The 19,643-nt window shown below is 40.4% G+C and overlaps 1 long non-coding RNA gene across 1 annotated transcript; it reads left to right on the top strand.

The window, feature by feature from the left end:
* Positions 1-5,435: 5,435 nt before the first annotated feature.
* On the top strand, positions 5,436-19,354 carry LOC125620496. The gene is made up of 2 exons (XR_007352232.1): positions 5,436-5,659; positions 19,116-19,354. It is a non-coding gene; the product is annotated as an uncharacterized LOC125620496 (long non-coding RNA).
* Positions 19,355-19,643: the final 289 nt, after the last annotated feature.

The raw sequence follows: 19,643 nt of genomic DNA, 5'->3' as shown, positions 1-19,643 counted from the left end.
TAATTTAAATTAGCATTTATTAACTTCACAGTTACTGGTTGAGTGATAGTTTTGTAGCAGGCACTGTGCTAGGGTTCTGTGAGCATCATCAGGAGCAGAGCAACCCCAGATTTTTGTCTTTATGGAGGTAGGTAGGAACAGTCTGCCCTCTCTATCAACCAGCCTTGGGTTGCATACATTTGAAAAAGAAAAATTTGCATTTGTATTGAAAATATATAGACTTTTTTCCTATTACTATTTCTTAAACAATGCTGTATAGTAACTATTTTCACAGCATTTATATTCTACTAGGTATTATAAGTAATCTAGAGGTGATTTAGAATATAGTGTAAATGCTCGTGTATAGGTAATATCAAACATTACACAATTTTGTACAAGGGGTCTGAGCATCTGTGGGTTTTTGTATTCTTTTTTTTTGGGGGGGTACCAGGAATTTAATTCAGGGGCACACAACCACTGAGCCACACCCCCAGCCCTATTTTGTATTTTATTTAGAAACAGGGTCTCAATGAGTTGCTTAGTGCCCTGCCATTGCTGAGGCCTTTGAACTCATGATCCTCCTGCCTCAGCCTCCTGAGCTGCTGGGGATTACAGGCATGTGCCACTGCTCCCGGCAAGGGTTTTGGTATTCTTGGAGGTCTTGAAACTAATTCCCCTTGGTCACAAGGGACAACTGCATGTGGAGAGGACAAGATACTATGAAGGAAATGAGTGGGGTCATCATCATTCAGAAAATAACCAAGAAAGCTAGGGAAATCTCACTCTGATGGGTGAGGGAAGGCCACTCTGGTGACGTAGCATTTAAGATGAGACCTAAAGGTGACTCAGGATGGGAACAAGCAGGAAGTCCTCGTGGTGGGAAAGGAGGACGTGGTGTGTCTGAGGAACTGAAAGGAAGCTAGGGCGACTGAAGCTTAGAGAGAAAGGGAAAGATATCCAGAGAGGCTGGGGCAGGTGCTGGGCCAGGTGAGCGGCGAGGAACGCCCTGGGTAGTGGGCACCTTTAGGAAAACGGAGAAGCCACTGGGTGGACACGGCCTCAGCAACCAAAATCAAGACCCAGTGCTTTGTAATGAGGTCAGGTCCACGGGAACCGCAAAGCATGACAGACCTGACCCGGGGTTTTCAGACCTTCTCAGTTCATGGAGCCCCAAGAGCCTCAGCAAATGTTTCCTGGTGCCCACTGGTCAAAAGAAATAACTGAACGGTTCCATTTTTAAGTAGAGAAAGGCAAACCACTTGAAAAGCATTTACTAAGAACTTTGTAGCCATTTGAAAAAAAATGATACACATGCAGTGCAAGAAAAGTCTAGCATTTTTATTGCGTCCTGAAATCATGGTGATTACTTACTAATCAGATGTGTGTGTTGGGCACGGGACAACTCCTCGGACTTTGGAATCTAATTGGACCCTGCCTCCCTGGTTTCCTATCCCACTCTGGTGCACTTGGTACTTGCTTTTGTTATAGTAACTGCCCCAAACTTGGCTTCCTTTAAATATGCCATTATTGAAAGGAATGTAGGTTGATCTAGTGTTGAAACAGAACAACCCTGAGTTTGTGCAGTAATTGACCAAGAGTGTGCACCCTGTTTTTCCTTTGGAGAATTGCACTCTGGTGATTTGGTGAGTTTACTGGGGGTGACCTGCTATACAGTTTGCAAATAACAGAGCAAGACATACTTTCAGATTGGAAGCTCTCTCTTTGTCATCAAATCCTTTTTCAAAACCATACATGTGCACATTTTGTGGGAAGATTCCAGGAAGGAAAGTTGTCATCCTTTTGGAAATTTTATTCTATCGATCCAGAAAATCAGTAGGGATGGACCAGTCTGCCTAATTTGAGTGGAGAAGAGGAAAAGGGTGAGAAATACACACAGATCTTCAGAGACAGGCTGAGAGCTTGTGAGACTGAGCTAAACAGGTATGCAACACGCAACAGTGACTCGGGGCTGAAGAAGTGCTGAGCTTCTGGAGGGTTGGATACTGTCAGACCTGGACATTGCCCCTGTAATCAAGACCATCCTGCCAGTGGGTAATGAAGGAGCCGAAGAGCTAAGATGCAGAGAGGGAATTCAACACCCAGCTCCGTGGACGCACCATTCCTTGGGTTGTCGTTATCTATTTCCCTAGGCAGCTCCCATTCTTGCTGAGCAAGAGAAAGTGAGCATTTATTACCAGACCTGTCTCTACAGTGCCCCAGAATCTTGATGCAATGTACGTACCACGCTGTGGACAGTAGCCAGTAGAAGCAGTTGACCTCGAGTCAATTTAACTTTCTCTTTCTATGGGACATAATGTATGCAAATCTTCCAGGCTAGCTGAGATACTGATGAAATCAGTTCCCCTGGCAACTGAGAGACTGTCCTTACATCATCCTTGTGACGGCTTGACCCGGGAAATCGGATGGAGAATTCACGGTAGCACTCAGAGGAAGGCTGGATCTTCATGGGCTGACCCTTTTGACATGAACAAGTATACTCCTAGAGGGTGGGGGATCCTAGGCTGGCCCAGGTTACTCTTTCCACGTCCTGTAGATGACCAGAGTGATTTTTTTTTTTGGGGGGGGTAGGGGGAATCCCAGGCTTGGAAATTTTGCACTTATAGTCATCATGCTGAACGGTCCAAGTTCTCTTTGCAAGGTGTGCCCATCTGGAATATACAGAGGGTACTTGTACTGATTAATTCATGTGGAAACGGTATCTATTCCAGGTAGAACAGGGGATGGGAAGTAGCAGTACAGTCTTTTCAAACTTGGATGATCTGAACTGGAGCTACCTTTCTTCATGATGTATTGCATTTAAAGTAAACCATCACTATGTCAGGGTAGAATATAAAGCATGGTTAAACTTAAGAGGCCCTGAGAGCCCTGCTGCCTTGATATCAATCCTACCACTTGGTGTTTTTATGATGTTGGGCAGTGTACTTTATCTTCCTCTGCTGCCATTTCTTATGCTCAAATGGAGGTGATTTTTCTAGTACCCACCACAAAGGGCTGTTGTGAGCATTAAATGAGATACTATATGTAGAGAACCTCACTTTCCACAGACACTTGGTATATGTTAAACTGTTTTCATTATGTTCAAATCTCTGTCCTCCCGGACTGCCTAAATAGATTGCAAGATTCTTTGATTCAAAAGTCTGGTTTTTTTTTCCTTCCTTTTCTATGTCTTTCGGTGTTTAGAACAATGTTGGGCACACAATTACTGCTCAGCCATACTCTGCTGATTATTTCGTTGTGAAAATACTACCTGGTGGGTACTCAGCACTTCTGACAGCTGTGAGAAACCTCAGGCACTCGGTGCCTAATGAACTCACTGACGTAGTCCTTGACTACAGTTCTGGGGGCTTAGACGTCATTTTCTCTTACAGCCACTCTAAATTATTGTATTTGGACCAAACATACCTTTCTTCCAATTCTTCCTTTGTTCCAGTGGAACTTTCTAGAGCTAAGGCTGGGAGTAAAGATGCCTTATTATGTTAAACTTACAGGGATAACAAAATCTGGAGGGGAGACAAGGAGGAAATGTTGGGAGGTGGAGGGCATCATAGATACGACTCTGGAGGGGACACATAGGGGACATCAAAACACCAGAAAGTCACGGCCCTCTAGGTGTACTTACATTGACTTCTAAAAACAACATCATAATCACCAAGCAAACTTTCTGAGGAGGGTTGAACTTGACTGTATTGACCCCTCGCAACCTTGCCAAGGTGTCGTAGAGCTCAGAATTCTACAGGTAGAACCACAGGGAATATGACTTGTTTGGACATCTCTGTTCTCAAAAAAAAAAAAAAAATGCAAAGAATAAATGTTGATGTCCTGTTTGAAGTGTTCAGGCCCAAAGTGCTTTCAATGATATGCAGATGCCAAATACATCCTGGGGGCCAGGGATCTTCTCCAAGGGAATATTGAAACCGATGCGTTGATTTATTCATTCATTTATCCCTTCCTCCGTCCCCCCATAGTACTCTGGTAGCATGCCCAGGGCATTACTCTGTAGGGATGAGGGGAATCAGGTTAGCAGGGGAAATGAGCCCAGTGCTCAGGGGCTACTGGCCAGGGAAGGTTAAGAGACTTGTCCAGGTGCACAGGAGTGCCCGGGAATCTGAACAGAGCGACCACACATGGTTGGGAGGATGAAGGTAGATTACACAGAGGAGACACTCGCTGTGGATTTGAAGCCTGACACTATAGAGTTATGAGAAGAAGAGCAGACCAGGAGGTACAAAAACACAGGGGCCAAGTGTCCTGGAGGCTCCAATTATTTCTTCTCCCCTGGAGTGTAGTGTCCACCTAAGGAAAAGTGGGGAGCGAAGTTGGAACAGTGGCGGCAAAGAGATGCACAAATGGCTGATCTGAATGACTGAAACACTAGGAGCAAAGCCCCCTTAAGACCAGAGGGAAGTACAATTCAGCTGCCTTCTTCTCATTTGTGTGAAGAGGGTTGCACCAACCCAGACCTGGAGCTGCCAGCAGAAGTGATAATGCTTATGGAGCAAAACCCCCGTCTCAGGCACGACGCTGCAAGCTTTATACAGCAAACCTAAGGAAGGTGTCATAAACCCCATTAGTGCCCAGCGAAGATGAGGCCCAGAGAGAAAAAGCTGACTAATGTCACTTGGATAACAAATGGCAGGCAGGCAAGGCGAGGTGCCATCTAGTGTGGTTTGGTTGAGATCTGCATGTGAGTTCTTGTCCAGGGGCTTGCCGTCGCAGCTCTGGACAAAGGCTAGTTATTATTAAGGGCATTTGAACTGATTCCCTTACCATTATTATTTTCTTCCATATCCACTCAAAATCTGGGGAAATCACTTTAGGCTTCATGGAGGAGGAGATATTTGCAATTGGCTCTGGGGGTAGGTGGCTTTGAACAGCAGGGGATGAGGCAGAAGGACATTCTCCACTACGGGTCAACGAGAGCTACGATTTGAACTGTGTGGCTCTGGGATGTAGCATAGGGAAGTGACAAGGAAGCTGGATCTTACGCTCTAAGGGACTCAGGCAAGAAGGGGTCTATTGACTAGACAGTCCAGCCGGCTGGCTGGCGGTGGTAGACAGTGGGTCAGCATTCTAGGTATTAAATGTAGGAAGTGAGGAGATGGGAGCCTTGCTCAACTCCCTCTTTACCAGCCAGTCTGCCTGCTCTTGAGGTCTCACTCTTCTGAGGATATTTTTAAATCCAAATTCACACAAGCAAGTACCAGTTCTGGTGGTGATGCCCAGGCCAGAGGAGGAAACCTCGGAGACTTGGAGTCACCACCAAGGTCTAGATGTCAGTCCAGATTCACCCCTCCATCCCAGCAGCCTGTGAGTGGTCCTGGATATGTTCAGGGGGCGGAGGGAAGAGGAGAAACCAAATAGCAGAAGGCCCTCTGCTAGTCATGTGGCTTCCTGCCCTGGGTCCCCTGGTTGTCTCTTCCCTGGTGATACTTCCTTTAAGATCCTGAAAGGCGTGACTGACAGCTGACTTAAATCTTCTGCAGGGCCAGACGCTCCTGAGTGAAAAAATGAGGGGCTTCTCGAGAGGAAATGAAAGGAGACAGATGTGGTTTTTGCTGAAGGTTTTCTGATGTGAGGATTCATTTTGAAATAGAAAGATGGGCCTGGAAGTGTGATGTCAGCTCAGGCATTTGGAGCCCCTGCTGGAGAGCACATGGAGGTGGGTAGGGGTTCTCCCCGTCACCTGGGTGGAATCTGGCTGGGAAGCTGCCTGAGGGAGTGGAAAGGGCACAGAAATAGGAACCAGGCCACCTGGGTTCTTCTGGTCCAGTGTTTTCCAAAGGGCGAGTGCCGTCTGTGGTGTTGTTTGACCCAAAGGAGCCTCTCATTAACCAGTAGCACATCACACGAGAACTCTTCTCCACTTCAAAATTGTTGTTGTTGTTATTATTATTATTATTATTGGTTTCTTCTGGAGAAAGGAGAGAAGTCTCAGTTTGGGGCTTGTGTGCTTCACTACACCATAAGCACTGGTTGACTTCGCTTCCTAACAGAGAGCAGGCTCTTGCACCTCAGAGGCCTTGGAGGCATTAGCATCTATTCTCCAAGGTTTCATCCTTGGGCTGTACAAAGCTATCTCCTGGGGAGAGCTTTAAAAACTACTTATGCCTTGTTCTGCCCTCCCCAGAGGGATTCTGACTTAATAGGTGTGGGGCCTGGTTTGGGCATTAGGATTTTTAAAAGCTATTCAGGCAACCATTTCTAAGTAGAACTGTTTCATATTGTATTTATTAATTTCCCATTTACGGAGAGTGATGCTGATTTCCAATTAAAGACTTTAAACTAGAATTTCATTTCAACAGCAATTGACTTACCCAAAACACTAAGTACCCATTTAAAAAATCATAACTAAATAGTGCAGGTGGTATTTAAATACGGCACAGACAATGTGCATCTGGTGAACTTGGGGAAACTCTTTAGGTCCTGGCTTAGTTCTATCGATATTTTTTCCTTCTTATAGCTCCATTTTTTTTTAACAATTAAATGGGAATAATTATCCCAGGTCACCTTGCTGTACGGGTTACATTGGGAATTAAATGATTGTGCTTCGTTAAGTCTGATTTGCTGATAACTATGAACAAAGAAATAAACAGGAGCAGCTAAAGGGACGGCTAATGGGCAGATTTTCATAGAACCAGATTTGAGACATCTTAGACCATGTTATCTGGAGCTTCTAACATCTAGGTACAAACTTCCCTTGCTCTCAACTGAAGATGCCATAATCCCCAGTAAGGACTTATTTTCTCCAACAGCAGTCAATTAAAAGAACACTCAAAGTCCCCCCCACCCAAGGCCTCTAAGGGGTTGCGTGTTAGAATGCAAGTTGGACAGCCTGTATTCCAACCTGGCCAGGGTCACCTAGATGAGGCATGGGGCACTGGCCTGGCACTCTTCAGACTGAATTGTGAACTTATCGGTGAAGTGTCCTCTCCCATGGGTCCCAGGGTCTTCATCAGAACAGCGAGGGGCATGGACCAGTCTAGGACAACATCCAAATTCAAATGTCTTCAGAGCCAAGGAGGTGACCCAAATGTAAGACCCTGCGATAGGATAGGGTTCTGTCTCACAGTGAAGATGCTCAGGTTCCATTTTTTAAAACCCAGGAGGTTGTCAAGCCATTTGGCCAGGTGACAGTTGATTCCTGGTTGTGGTAGTTTCCAGGACCCCTTTAATTTCTAAAAATAGTGTGATGGTAGTAAAGTAAATTAAAGGACTCTACTAGGGATTATTGATGTGACTGTCATAGACAACACCCAACGGCTTCCCTGATAATAAGAACTAACAGCTATAAGAGCTAATATTCATAGGCTAAGTTCTTGAAAATCACCATCTCATTTAACTCCTGCCGCAGCCCTGGGAGGTCAGTACTACGCTAACTGCTTCGTAACACATGAAAAAAATCTCAAGAGTTTAAGTCATTCCTGTAAAATTTCTGCAGCCTCACTGTCCAAGAGAAATATAAATTGAGTCATGTATGTAATTCTAAATTTTCTAGTAGCAGCTACATGAAAAATAAAAATAGGCAGATGAAATTAATTTTAATAGTATATTTTATAAAACCCAAGAGATCCAAAAAATTATCATATCAAAATTAGTGTAAAATTTAACTAATGAGATACATTATACTCTCCTTTTTGTTTTCTAAGTCTTTGAAATCTGGTGTCCCCCCCTTTAAAAAAACGCTTTATTGAGATATAATACACACACTGTACAATTTAAAGTGTACAACTAGCATAGATAGTCCCCAGCACTGCAGAAAATTTGAAATAAACTAGACAGTTCAGTTGTTTAGTATATTCCTATATGTGCATCTATCATCATAATTTTGAGAATTTTCATCCCCCAAGATGAAACCCCAGGCCCTTTAGCTTCACTCATTGGACACCTCATACTGTCCTCAGCCCTAAGCAAGCCACTAATCTGCTCTCTGTCTCCATGAATCTTCCTGTTCTGGACATTTCCTACCAATGGAACCCGACTCACATGTGGTTTTGTTACCAGCTTCTTTCACTTAGTATAATGTTTTCAAGGCTTATCTATATTAAGGCATATATCACCATTCTAACGCCTTTTATGACCAAATAATAGTCCACTGTTTGCACATACCACATTTTGTTTATTTATTCATTCACTGGTGGGCATTTGGGTTGTTTCCACCTTTTGGCTATTATGCATAATGCCATCAATGACGTTTGTGCCTAAGTTCCCGTGTGGATGTCAAATTTCATTTCTCTTGGGTTGGAATTGTGGAGTCATATGGCAACTCTATGCTTAACTGTTTGAGGAACTGCCAGACTGTTTACCCAAGTGTCTGTATCATTTCATATTTTCACCAGCAGTGATCTGATTTCTCCACGTCCTCACCGACATTGGGTATCTGACTTTAAGACCCTGGCTATCCTGATGGGTGTACAGTGGCCGTTCTGATTTGCGTTGCCCTAATGACCCATGATATAGAGAATCCTTTCATTGGCCATTCAGCATCTCCTTTGAAGAAATGTCTACTCCAGTTCCTTGCCTATTTTGAAAGTTATATTAGTTGTCTTTCTGTTATTGAGCCATAGGAGTTCTTTATGTGTTCCAGATATAAGTCCATTATTTGCCATTATTTTTTCCTATTCTGTGGGTTGTCTTTTTACTTTCTTTTTCTTTTCTTTCTTTTTGTACCAGGAGATCAAACTCAGGGGCACTTAACTACTGAGCCACATCCCCAGCTCTTTTTATAATTTATTTTAAGTCAGGATCTTGCTGAGTTGCTTAAGGCCTCACTAAGTTTCTGAGGCTGACTTTGAACTTGTGATCCTCCTGCCTCAGCCTCCCGAGCAACTGGGATGACAAGAGTGTGCCACCATGCTCAGCTGTCTTTTTACTTTCTTGATGGTGTTCTTTAAAAGCACAAAAGTTTGAAATTTTGATGAAGTCCGTTATCTATTTTTTCTTCTGTTGTTCGTGTTTTGGTTTCATGTTTGTCCTTTATCAAATTCAAGGTTATTGCCATGTTTGGTGGCACACACCTGTAATCTCAGCTGCTCAGGAGGCTGAGACAGGAGGATCATGAGTTCAAAGCCAGCCTCAGCAACTATGAGGTGCTAAGCAACCCAGTGAGACCCTGCCTCTAAATAAAATACAAAATAGGCTCAGTGGTTGAGTGCCCCTGAGTTCAATTCCTGGTACCCACCACAAATTCAAGGTCATGGAGACTCACCCCTGTATCTCCCCACCCCTGGGTGCTGGACATTAAACCCAGGGGCCTTGAACATGCCAGGCAAGTGCTCTACCACTGAAGTCACATCCTCAGCCCACGAACACTTAGGTTTTCTTTTAAGAATTTTGTAGTTTTTGTTATTGCATAATTACATTTAGTTTCTTGATCTTTTTTAAAAAAATATTTTTAGTTGTATATGGACACAATATCTTTATTTTATTTATTTATTTTTATGTGGTGCTGAGGATCGAACCCAGGCCTCACACATGCTAGGCAAGTGCTCTGCCACCGAGCCACAACCCAGCCCATCCTTGATCTTTTTTGATTAAATTTTTATACATGTCTTGAAGTAAGAGTCTGCTGTGGTTTAGATCTTGAATATCTCACAAAGACCTATATATCAAGGGCACAGTCCCCATTAGGATGCAAGGACCAGAGCAGGGAACTTATGTCATTGGGTGCAGGCCCTTGAAGAAAACATTGGGACTCTGGGCCTCTTCCTCCCTACGCTCCTTTTGCTTCCCAGGTGCCATTAGATTAATTAGGCCTTCTCTGTCACGTGTTCACACCATGATGAATCATGCTGCCATAGACCCAAACCAGCAGGGTCAATGAATATGGACTGAAACCTCTGAAACTATGAGGCAAGACAAATCTTTCCTCCTTTTAAGTTGATTAGCTCAGGTAATTCCCCACAGTAACAGAAAGCTGACCAACAGAGTCCACATCAAATTTTTTGCAAATGATTATGCAATATTATGGCACATTTGTTGAAATTCCTGTGTTTTCCCCACTAAACATAGTTTTGGACTCCTATCAAAATCCATAGGTCATAAACACATGAGTTTATTACAGTACTTTTGATTTTATCCTATTGATCTATATCCTTATGCCAGCCAGTACCACACTATCTTAATTATTGTTAATTTATAGTAAGTTTTCAAATAGGGAAGTTTGAGTTCTCATATGTTATTCTTCTTTATCTGGATAATTTTGGCTGTTCTAGGTGCTTTCTAATATATAAATTTCAGAATCAGCTTATAAATTTGTACAAAGAAGTCAGCAGGGATTCAAACAAGGATTGAATCTTTAAATCAGTTTGGGGATTACTGACATGGTAACAATGTTAAGTCTTCTGAAGCAAAGATAAATTAAGTTTTTGCATTTAATTTTTTTTCCCAAGAAATGTTTTGCAGTTTTCACCATATAATTTTTACACTTCTTTTTTTTTGGGGGGGGGTACTACTTGGGATTGAATACAGGGGCACTCAACCACTGAGCCACATCCCTGGGCCTACTTTGTATTTTGTTTAGAGACAGGGTCTCACAGAGTTGCTTAGTGCCTCACTTTTGCTGAGGCTGGCTTTGAACTCACGATTCTCCTGCCTCAGCCTCTGTAGCCCCTGGGATTACAGATGTGTGCCACTGTGCCTGGCAAGTTTTACACTTTTTATTAGACTTATTCTTAAGTAATCAATATGTTTTGGTGTTATTTTAAATGGAAATGTTTCCATTTTTTTTTTTCAGATGTTCATTGCAGCCTATAGATGAATTTGGGGATAATTGATATATTTATAATATTTGGTATTCACATATACACCATACTATGTTTCTCCATTTAATAGAATCTTTTGAAATTTCTCACACAAAAATTTTGTGTTTCTAAGAGGGGGTTTTGACTTTTTTTTTTTTGCTAGGTTTATTTCTAGATAGAGTGTATTTTAATTTTTCTTTTAAAAACACTTTTATTCCCTAATAGTTTGTTGTTAGTTTTTATTTATTTGTTTATTTATTTATTCTTTCATTCATTTAGTACCAGGGATTGAATCCAGGGTCACTTAACTACTGAGCCACATCCCTAGTCCTTTTATTTTTTATTTTTGAGATGGGGTCTCACTAAGTTGCTGTTGTTAGTTTTTAGAAATGAAAATAATTAAAAATGTTTTTTCTATGTCTAGTAGCCTTGCCAAACTTAATTATTTAATTGTAAAAACTTACCTATATATTATTTTGGATTTTTCTAAGTATAAAATCGTGTTATTTCCAATAACATTAGTTTCTTTCTTTCAACCTTTGCACTTTTTATTTCTTTTTTTAAAATTTATTACACTGGCTAGGATCTCTGTACAGTATTGAATGAAGAATGTAATCGACCTGTTTGTCTCCTTTCCAATCTAGAAGAAAAATTGAAATACTTGAGAGTAATGTATGACATCAGCTATAGGGTTTATATAGGCAGTTTCTAGATGAATTAGTAGATGAAGGAGAGTCTTTGTATCTCAAGTTTGCTGAGTTTTTATTTTTCTATGAACGGATATGGAGTTATTTTCAAACGCTTTTTAATTTTCAGGGAAAATCATATGACTTTTCTCTTTATTTCCATGTATAGGTTTGGAATTGCCAAAGCAACCTCACATTCCTGGACTAAGTTCTACTTGGTTGCAACATACTGTCCTTTTTATATATTGCTGTCTTCAATGTTTCAATGTTCATGAGTGATGTTTCTTTCTTGGTGATGATCTTGTCAGGTTGTGCTATCAACTCTATGCTGGTCTCAAAACCAGTTGGGGACGTGTTCTATTTTATTTATTGTAAAGTCAGACACGCCTTCTTCTTTAAATGCTTAGTGAACATATCAATGACTACATCTGGGTCTCCAGTTTTCTTTTTGGGAAAGCCCTAATTATGTATTCAATTTACTTTATAAAGTACTATTTTAATTTTTCTTTTCTTCTTATGTCAGTTCTATTACAATGTTCTAGGAGTCTGTCCATTTCCCCTAAATTTTGAAATTTAGAAATGAAATCTTTTATGTTTTCTACTTATGTTCTTCCATTTTCTTTGGATTTGTTGTTCTCAGTGTAACTTTTAGGGATAGAAATAGTTCATTGTGTTTTTTTCTTTATTTCATCCTTCTTTTTAACATTCACATTTCAAGATTTGAAGCATGACCTTACTTGGAAAGCCAAAATGATTTAATTAACTCACTATTTAGTCATTTATTCATTGTTTACATTACCAGCTCCTCTGTCCCTGTCTCTACTCAATGCTCCCAAGGCTTTCAGGGTAAAGCCTGGCTCTTACACGGAAACCTGTCCCCTCTTTGGCCTGCTGTTCTTCTCTCTTTGGCTGCTCTCCTACTTCTCACTCCCATGGTCTTCTCACTCCAGCCAAATTGGCCTCCCTGGTGTGCCTAAGAATGCCACACATGATGAATGGATTCTATACTTGGGTCAGAAGATCTGGATTCAGTAATTCTAAATCCATTACATGTAAGCCATGTGACCTGAACAACCAAATAAGAATTTCTAAGGCTTAATTACTTATTTATATAATGGATAATAATTGTTATTCCTGATGCATTGAAGCAAAGTCCTTTATGACAGAAAAAGTTACAAGACTTTTTTTTATATTACAGTAAGACTTTTTTTTATATTACATCTCCTAAATTTATATTTGAACTTCTATGGTGTTAAAAATTCAGTCATTTGGGGTAACTTATTTTGTTGTGTTTGTCTTTAGTTAAACATAAATATCTTTCCTAGGGAGGATAGCATTTTTACCGTTAGTTGTCGTTAACATGCTAGCAAGAATTAGTATATAAATTACTATGATTTTATGTGCTTTTATCGTTGTCACTGGAGATGTGGGGTACAGGGAAGGTGTGTTTTGATGGAGAAAGCAGGAGGTAAAGACCTGGAACAGGGCAGAGTGGAGTTCTGGAAGGCAGTTCTAAGTAGGTCCTGGGGGAAAGTTAATGAGGCCTGTTAGTCAGGGCTGTCTAGGTTGTGCTGCAATAAAAAGCAGCCTCAAATTCTGAGTCTAATCCAGGAAAAGGATTTTATAATTGAAAATAGTTATCAGGAAAGGCTTCTGAGATAGATGACACATACATGAAGCTTTTTATTTTTAATTTATTTTTTCCTCTGCAGTTTTGTGCATGGTGAAATCTGAGATATGGGAGTTATGTGTGGCCATGTTCCTGTCTTACTGGTCTCTTTTAAGAAAGAATGAGGTGCCTTCTGGGTGATATGGGAATGAGAGGCCCAAGGGAAGTCTGGTGCATTTCAACTCTTGGTTCCAGAAGTCTCTCAGATCCACTTTCATGTGCTGTTTTGGGTTTTCATTCTACTTATGAATAATCTTTAATAAGTCTCCTGCCTCTGCCATCTTTCTTATGCCCTTGGATGGTTTGAGCTGAAATTTTTTTTAAATAGGTTTTTAAAATAGCTTTTATTTTTTAGAAGTTAACTGTGCATTAAAGGAAAAATAAAACACAAGCAAAGAAGGGCTGGGGATATAGCTCAGTTGGTAGAGTGCTTGCCTTGCATGCACAAGGCCCTGGGTTCAATCCCCGGCACCACACAGACACATACACACACACAAAACACGAGCAAAGAACAAAGCAGTCTAGTTGAACATGTCCCTCTAGGTTGTTAGGCTGAATTTTTTGATGCTTGAAACTCAAAGAGTTCTGACTAATATTTCATTGTGGCTTCATATTGCAATAGGGATTATTTTCATTTTATGGAGAATATATGAGGCTCAGAAAAAAAAATGTAAACAAGATACTAAAGAATATAAAGAGTTGATCCCAAGCAAATATCCACTCTGCTCTCACAGGGACAGCGCTGAAGGTCTAAGGAGATGGGTCAGGAAAAGCCTGAGGGCTCAGGAGATGATAGAATAGGCTCTCAACAGCTTCCCGTGTCTCGGGGTGTTCAGAGTGTTCTGATGACAAATGTTGGTATCGATTCAGGCTTGGTTTTTATTGTTGTTGTCACACAACCTTGGCTTTTGAGGAAAAAGAGGAAGTTGAATTCCACCGCAGCACCCACTTCCCTTTTTATTTTAGGCCCATGGGGTGGCCCAGGTCTGAAGGGGGCCATAATGACCTGTCTTCCACCTTAGAGATGCAGCATGAAAGACCATGGGTTGGACAAGAACCAATTTCAGAACCATATGGAATGGTCAATTGTCCACTCTAACGAGAACACCCTAAAATTTATACTAACTAGGGATCCAGAAAGATTCAGAAAGAACGATCGCTTCAGTTTAAGGACAAAATTTGTTTAAAGAAAGATACTGTCTAAAACTGAAAAAAATAAGCAAAGAAACAGAAAATTCCAAAACATTATGTCTTGCCTTATTACAAATAAGATTTAAGGTATCTTAAAAGGATTATAAACATAAAGGATAATAACTAAGAAGAAGGTAGGGACATTAAATAGAGTTAGGAATAAGGCTAAGAAACTCTGAATATGACCCAGTTTTTTCCCTATTTGACAACTGGTCCCAAGTTTGGCTTCAACTTTCTCATTGTCAATGTAAATAGAGAAATCTATTCAATTACATGGTTTGCAATGTTCATGAGATAAAACAAACCAGGCCCTTAGGAGAAGAATAACTCCATTATACTATGAGCAGGAGTAATGCGTCCCTGGTTCTTACAAAGAGAGCTCTGAATTATATACCATAAAAAACCCGAAGAGCCTCCTGGGAGACCCAAGGGTGAGGTTCACAGGTCTGGTTCTTGCAGCTGGGAGCATTATCTTCCAAATTTGGGCATCTTATATTGTCATTATTTCTGACATATATTTTTCCTATATATTTATACACTTCTAAGATACCTTATTACTTCTGCCATATCTACACATTACATTTTAACAATTATTCACCTAAGATACACACACACACACACACACACAGATTTTTTAGTGTGTCACTTTTTTATTTTTTAATGAAAAGAAATAATGTTTTCTGCTTTACCCATCTTTAAATTTTTTTTTTACTTATAAATGGACATAATACCTTTATTTATTTATTTATTTTTACGTGGTGCTAAGGATTGAACCCAGTGCCTCACATGTGCTAGGCAAGTGCTCTACCACTGATCTACAACCCCAGACCTTTACCCATCTCTTAAAGAGATTTTTTTCAGTCATATGTGTGTGTGTGTGTGTATACACACACACACACGTTATTTTTTTAAAATATTTATTTTTTAGCTTTTAGGTGGACACAATATCTTTATTTTATTTTTATGTGGTGCTGAGGATAACCCAGTGCCCCATGCATGTTAAGCGAACTCGCTACTAATTGAGCCATATCCCCAGCCCCCACACATGTTATTATATATGTATATATTCATATATGTACATATACACACATATGTATATATATGTGTGTATATATATAATATGTATATATATGCACACACATATACACATATACATGTGTGTATAATATATATATATATATATATTTTTTTTTTTACTACTATTTTAACATAACTCCTGATTTGCAAGATAGATGGGCTGGCTATCTTTTTCTCATACCCTTTGAGTTAAGCTCATAAGTATTAAATGAAGAAGTCCTCTATTATCTAAATTGCCCTGATGTACCACTAATGGTCTGTGTGCCACACCTTGAGAAACACGGACGTAAGGAAAAAGAGCAGGATGACATTTGAATCTTCATGACCTCACTGCCTCTTACTATCTCTCGAGAGGCCTATTTTCCCCAGCAGAGATGAGGAAACTGAGGTTAGAGGGTTTTCACAAGGTTCCACACTAACCAAGCTGGATGATCTCGTCTTCTGGTGAAATCGAGTTCTGGCTTCTGGGTGAGTGTGCGGAGGGTCTTTTCTAGCCACCTGAAATCCAGGTCACTGCGGCTGCTTGCTCTTCACCTCCTGCCAGCGAGCCCAGCCCTGCTCGGTCTGCAGTGCCTCCTTGGCAGGATGGCAGCCCGGGCCGCTGGGCACAGGGAGGAAGTCTGCAGGCGTGTGTGGAACCCAGAAGAGGAACTTCACGACGCTGTGGACAGCTCTGCCACTCTGTGCCCCGTGGGTTTTTTGGGAAGTGTTTTTGTGGCCCACTGGTCTCCATCAGGCAGGACCACTTGTCCGTGCTGGCCTTCTCCACCAGCGGAAAGTACGGCTGGGAGATTTGGAATGGTTGCACTTTGACTTGGGCTCGTGGCAGGGACTGTCAACCATGAGCTTTTGGGGAAAGACCTCAAGAGCTGAGTTTTGTTGCTGAGGATTGTGGATTCCTCCTGACCTTGGGGGACGTTTTGACTCATCCTGGCAGTGGCTCTCTGGTAGCAACTTGAGCAATGTTAGAATGGGGAAGCCACCTCCCTCTCACATGAATATGACTTGGGTACATGAACCCTGGTGCCATCTGTGCTCTTACAGAGACCTGGTTTTCAGTGTAAGTCATTTTCTTATTTTTTCATGAAAAGAAAGAGCATTTTTTGCTTTCTCCATTTCTTAAGTAGATTTTTTTTTAGTCTCTGATTATTGTTTTTTATTTTTGATTAATTTGATTATTTTTTATTTGTTATTTGTAGATATACATGATAGTAGAGTGTACTTTGACATGTTATACATACGTATAATAAGTATAACTTGTTTCTGTTAGGATCCCATTATTGTGATTGTACATTATGTGGAGTTGGTCATGTATTCATATAAAAGGATAGGAAAGATATGTCCAAATCATTCTACTGTCTTTTCTATTGCCATCCCCACTCCCTTTCCTTTATTCCCCTTTGTCTAGTCCAGTGAACTTCTGATCTTCCCCTCTGTTATTGTGGGTTAGCATCCCCATATCAGAGAGAACCTTCTGCCTTTGGTTTTGTAGACTGACTTATTTCACTTAGCACAATAGTCTCCAGTTCCCTCCATTGACCAGCAAATGCCATAATTTTATTCTTCTTTATGGCTGAGTAACATTCCATTGTGTATATAAACCACATTATCTTTATTCATTCTTCTGTTGTAGGGCACCTATGTTGGCTCCATAGCTTGACTATTGTGAATTGTAGTCCCCTATAATTTAAAAAATTAATTTCAAAGGATTTTTTTATATTGAGATCATTATAGATTCATATGCATCTGTGCAAAATGCTATAGAAAAAATCCTGTATACTTTGTAACTGAGTCTTCTAATGGTAGAATCCTCAAAAAAAAAAATTTAAGAATTACCAACTCATAATTTAAACATGATGAAAAGCACTGTTTTATGCACTTAAGCTTCCCTCCGTATCTATACATAGCTTGATAACTCATTTTTTTAGCATTAAATAACACTCCATCATCTGGATATATCACAGTATATTAATCCATTCACCTATTGAAAAGAATCTCCTTTTTCAAAAGAAAAGTTTTCACAGTTATAGATAAAGCTGCTGTATACATCTGTGTATTGGTTTTTATGTGGATATAAGTTTTAAACTCCTTGGGTAAATACCAAGGAGAGCAATTGCTGGATCATATGCTAAGAAACCACCAACCTGTCTTCTACAATGGCTGTACCATTTTACTTTCCTACCAGTAGTGAATGTGAGTTCCTGTTGCTCCACATCCTTGTCATCATTTGATGGTGTCAGCTTTTTGGATTTTGGCCATTCTAATAGGTGTGTTGATGCTGAACAGCTTCTCACATGCTTATTTGACATCTATCCATCATCTTTGGTGAGGCCTAAGTCTTTAAACTTTTTTAAAGTCTTTGGCCCATTTTTTAATTTGGTTGTTTGTTTTCTTGTTATTGATTCATTTATAGACTTTGGATAATGGTCATTTATCAGATATGCCTTTTGAAGATATATTCTCCCAGTTTGTGCCATGCCTTTCATTTTCTTGACACTGTCTTTTGTAGAACTGAAGATTTAATTTTAATGAAGCTCATCAATTCTTTCTTTCATGACTTACACCTTTGTGTGGCATCTAAAAAATTACTATCAAATTTTAGGTCATTTCGATGTTAGCCTATGTTATTTTCTAGGCATTCTATAGTTTTGCATTTTATATTTAGGCCTGTGATCCAGTCTGAGCTAACTCTTGATGAAGGGTGTAAGGTCTTGTTCCTTCTTTTCCTATCTTTTTTCCATTGTACTGCATTTGCTCCATGTAGTTCTATTTCTGTGATTTCTTTTCTTTTTCCTTCTCTGTCTCCTTCTTTTTCTTCTTCTTCTTTTGGTACTATGGATTTGACCCAGGGATGTGTTGCCAAACAACATCCCCATCCCCAACTCCTTTTATTTGGAGACAGGGTCTCACTAAGTTGCTTAGGGCCTCACTAAATTGCTGGCTTTGAACTTGCAATCCTCCGGCCTCAACCTCCTGAGTCATTGGAATTATATGTAGGTACCACTGCTCCTGGCTATTTTCTGTGATTTCTAGTCCATTCCATTGACTTGCCTGTTCCTTTAGCAGTACCACATTGTCATGATTGCTGAAGCTTTACTCCAAGTCTTGAAGTCAGATAGTATTAGTTCTCCCACTTCTTTCTCCTTCAGTATTGTGTTGGATATTCTGATTCTTTTGCCTCTCTGTATAAACTTTAGTATAAAATTGTCAATATCCACCCCTCCCCCCCCAAAAAAAAAACTTGCTGGGAATTTTGATTGGAATTATATTGAATCTATAGATCAAGTTGGGAAGAACTGATATCTTGACAATATTGAGTCTTCCTATCTAGGAACATGGACTATCTCATTTATTTGGCTTTTTAAACATTTCTTTAATTGCACTTTTGCAGTATTCCTCATATAGATCTTGTACATCTCATATACATCTTGTACATGAATTTTGTTAAATTCATACCTAAATCTAACACTTGGGGGGGGATGATAAGGTAAATGGTATTGTGTTTTTAATTTCCAATTTGGATTCTTCCCTGCTGATATGTAGGAAAACAATTTACTTTTGGACACTCTGGATCCTAAAATCCTGCTGTAATTGTTGATTTCTGGGTTTATTTTACCTCTTGACAAGAAGATATTTTGTGTTGTTGTTTCTTTGTGTGTCTTGTTATTTTTGATTGAACACCAGACATTCTGGTAAAAGACCTGTGAAGAGTAAGATAAAGAGTAACTAATAATGGGTATTTCTGTTCTCCAGTCAAGCATTAGCAGAGATGTCGACTGGTTTCTTCATTGCTGAGTTGGTTGTCCCCATGAGAAGAGGACAGGACACAGACACACGCAGAGGGACCACCATGTGCAGAGGCAGCAGGCAGTGCCATGTGGATGCTAGGCAGCAAGGCCTTGGAGGATAGAAACTGTACTAGAATCTTGATCTTGGACTTCCAGCTTTCAGACCTTTAAGAAAATAAAGGTTAAGCCACTGTGGTTAAGTCACCTAGTCTGTGGGATTTTGTTTTGGCATTTCTAGAAAAGTGAACCCCTCCTCCTGTGGCGGCTGATCTCCACTTCATATGATCTGAGTGGGTTTCCCCTCCCTCCCCTGACGGCCTTTGCTTTGGGTCAAAGCAGAGTACGGTGAGGGCAAAAGTAGGTTCCTTGGCCCTCCCCTGGCTGCGGGCAGCTTTTCTCCATATCAGAGAAGCTTCTGAGCTGTGGGCGAATACCATGCTTGTTGTGTTAGTTAGTTCAGAGGTGAACACTGCTGCATTGGGGATGAAGCCTT

Source organism: Marmota marmota, unplaced genomic scaffold (assembly GCF_001458135.2).
Source record: "Marmota marmota marmota unplaced genomic scaffold, marMar, whole genome shotgun sequence".
In the NCBI taxonomy this organism is placed as follows: Eukaryota; Metazoa; Chordata; class Mammalia; order Rodentia; family Sciuridae; genus Marmota; species Marmota marmota.
Note: the sequence above shows the minus strand (reverse complement) of the source record. Positions and strands in the feature narration are given on the sequence as shown.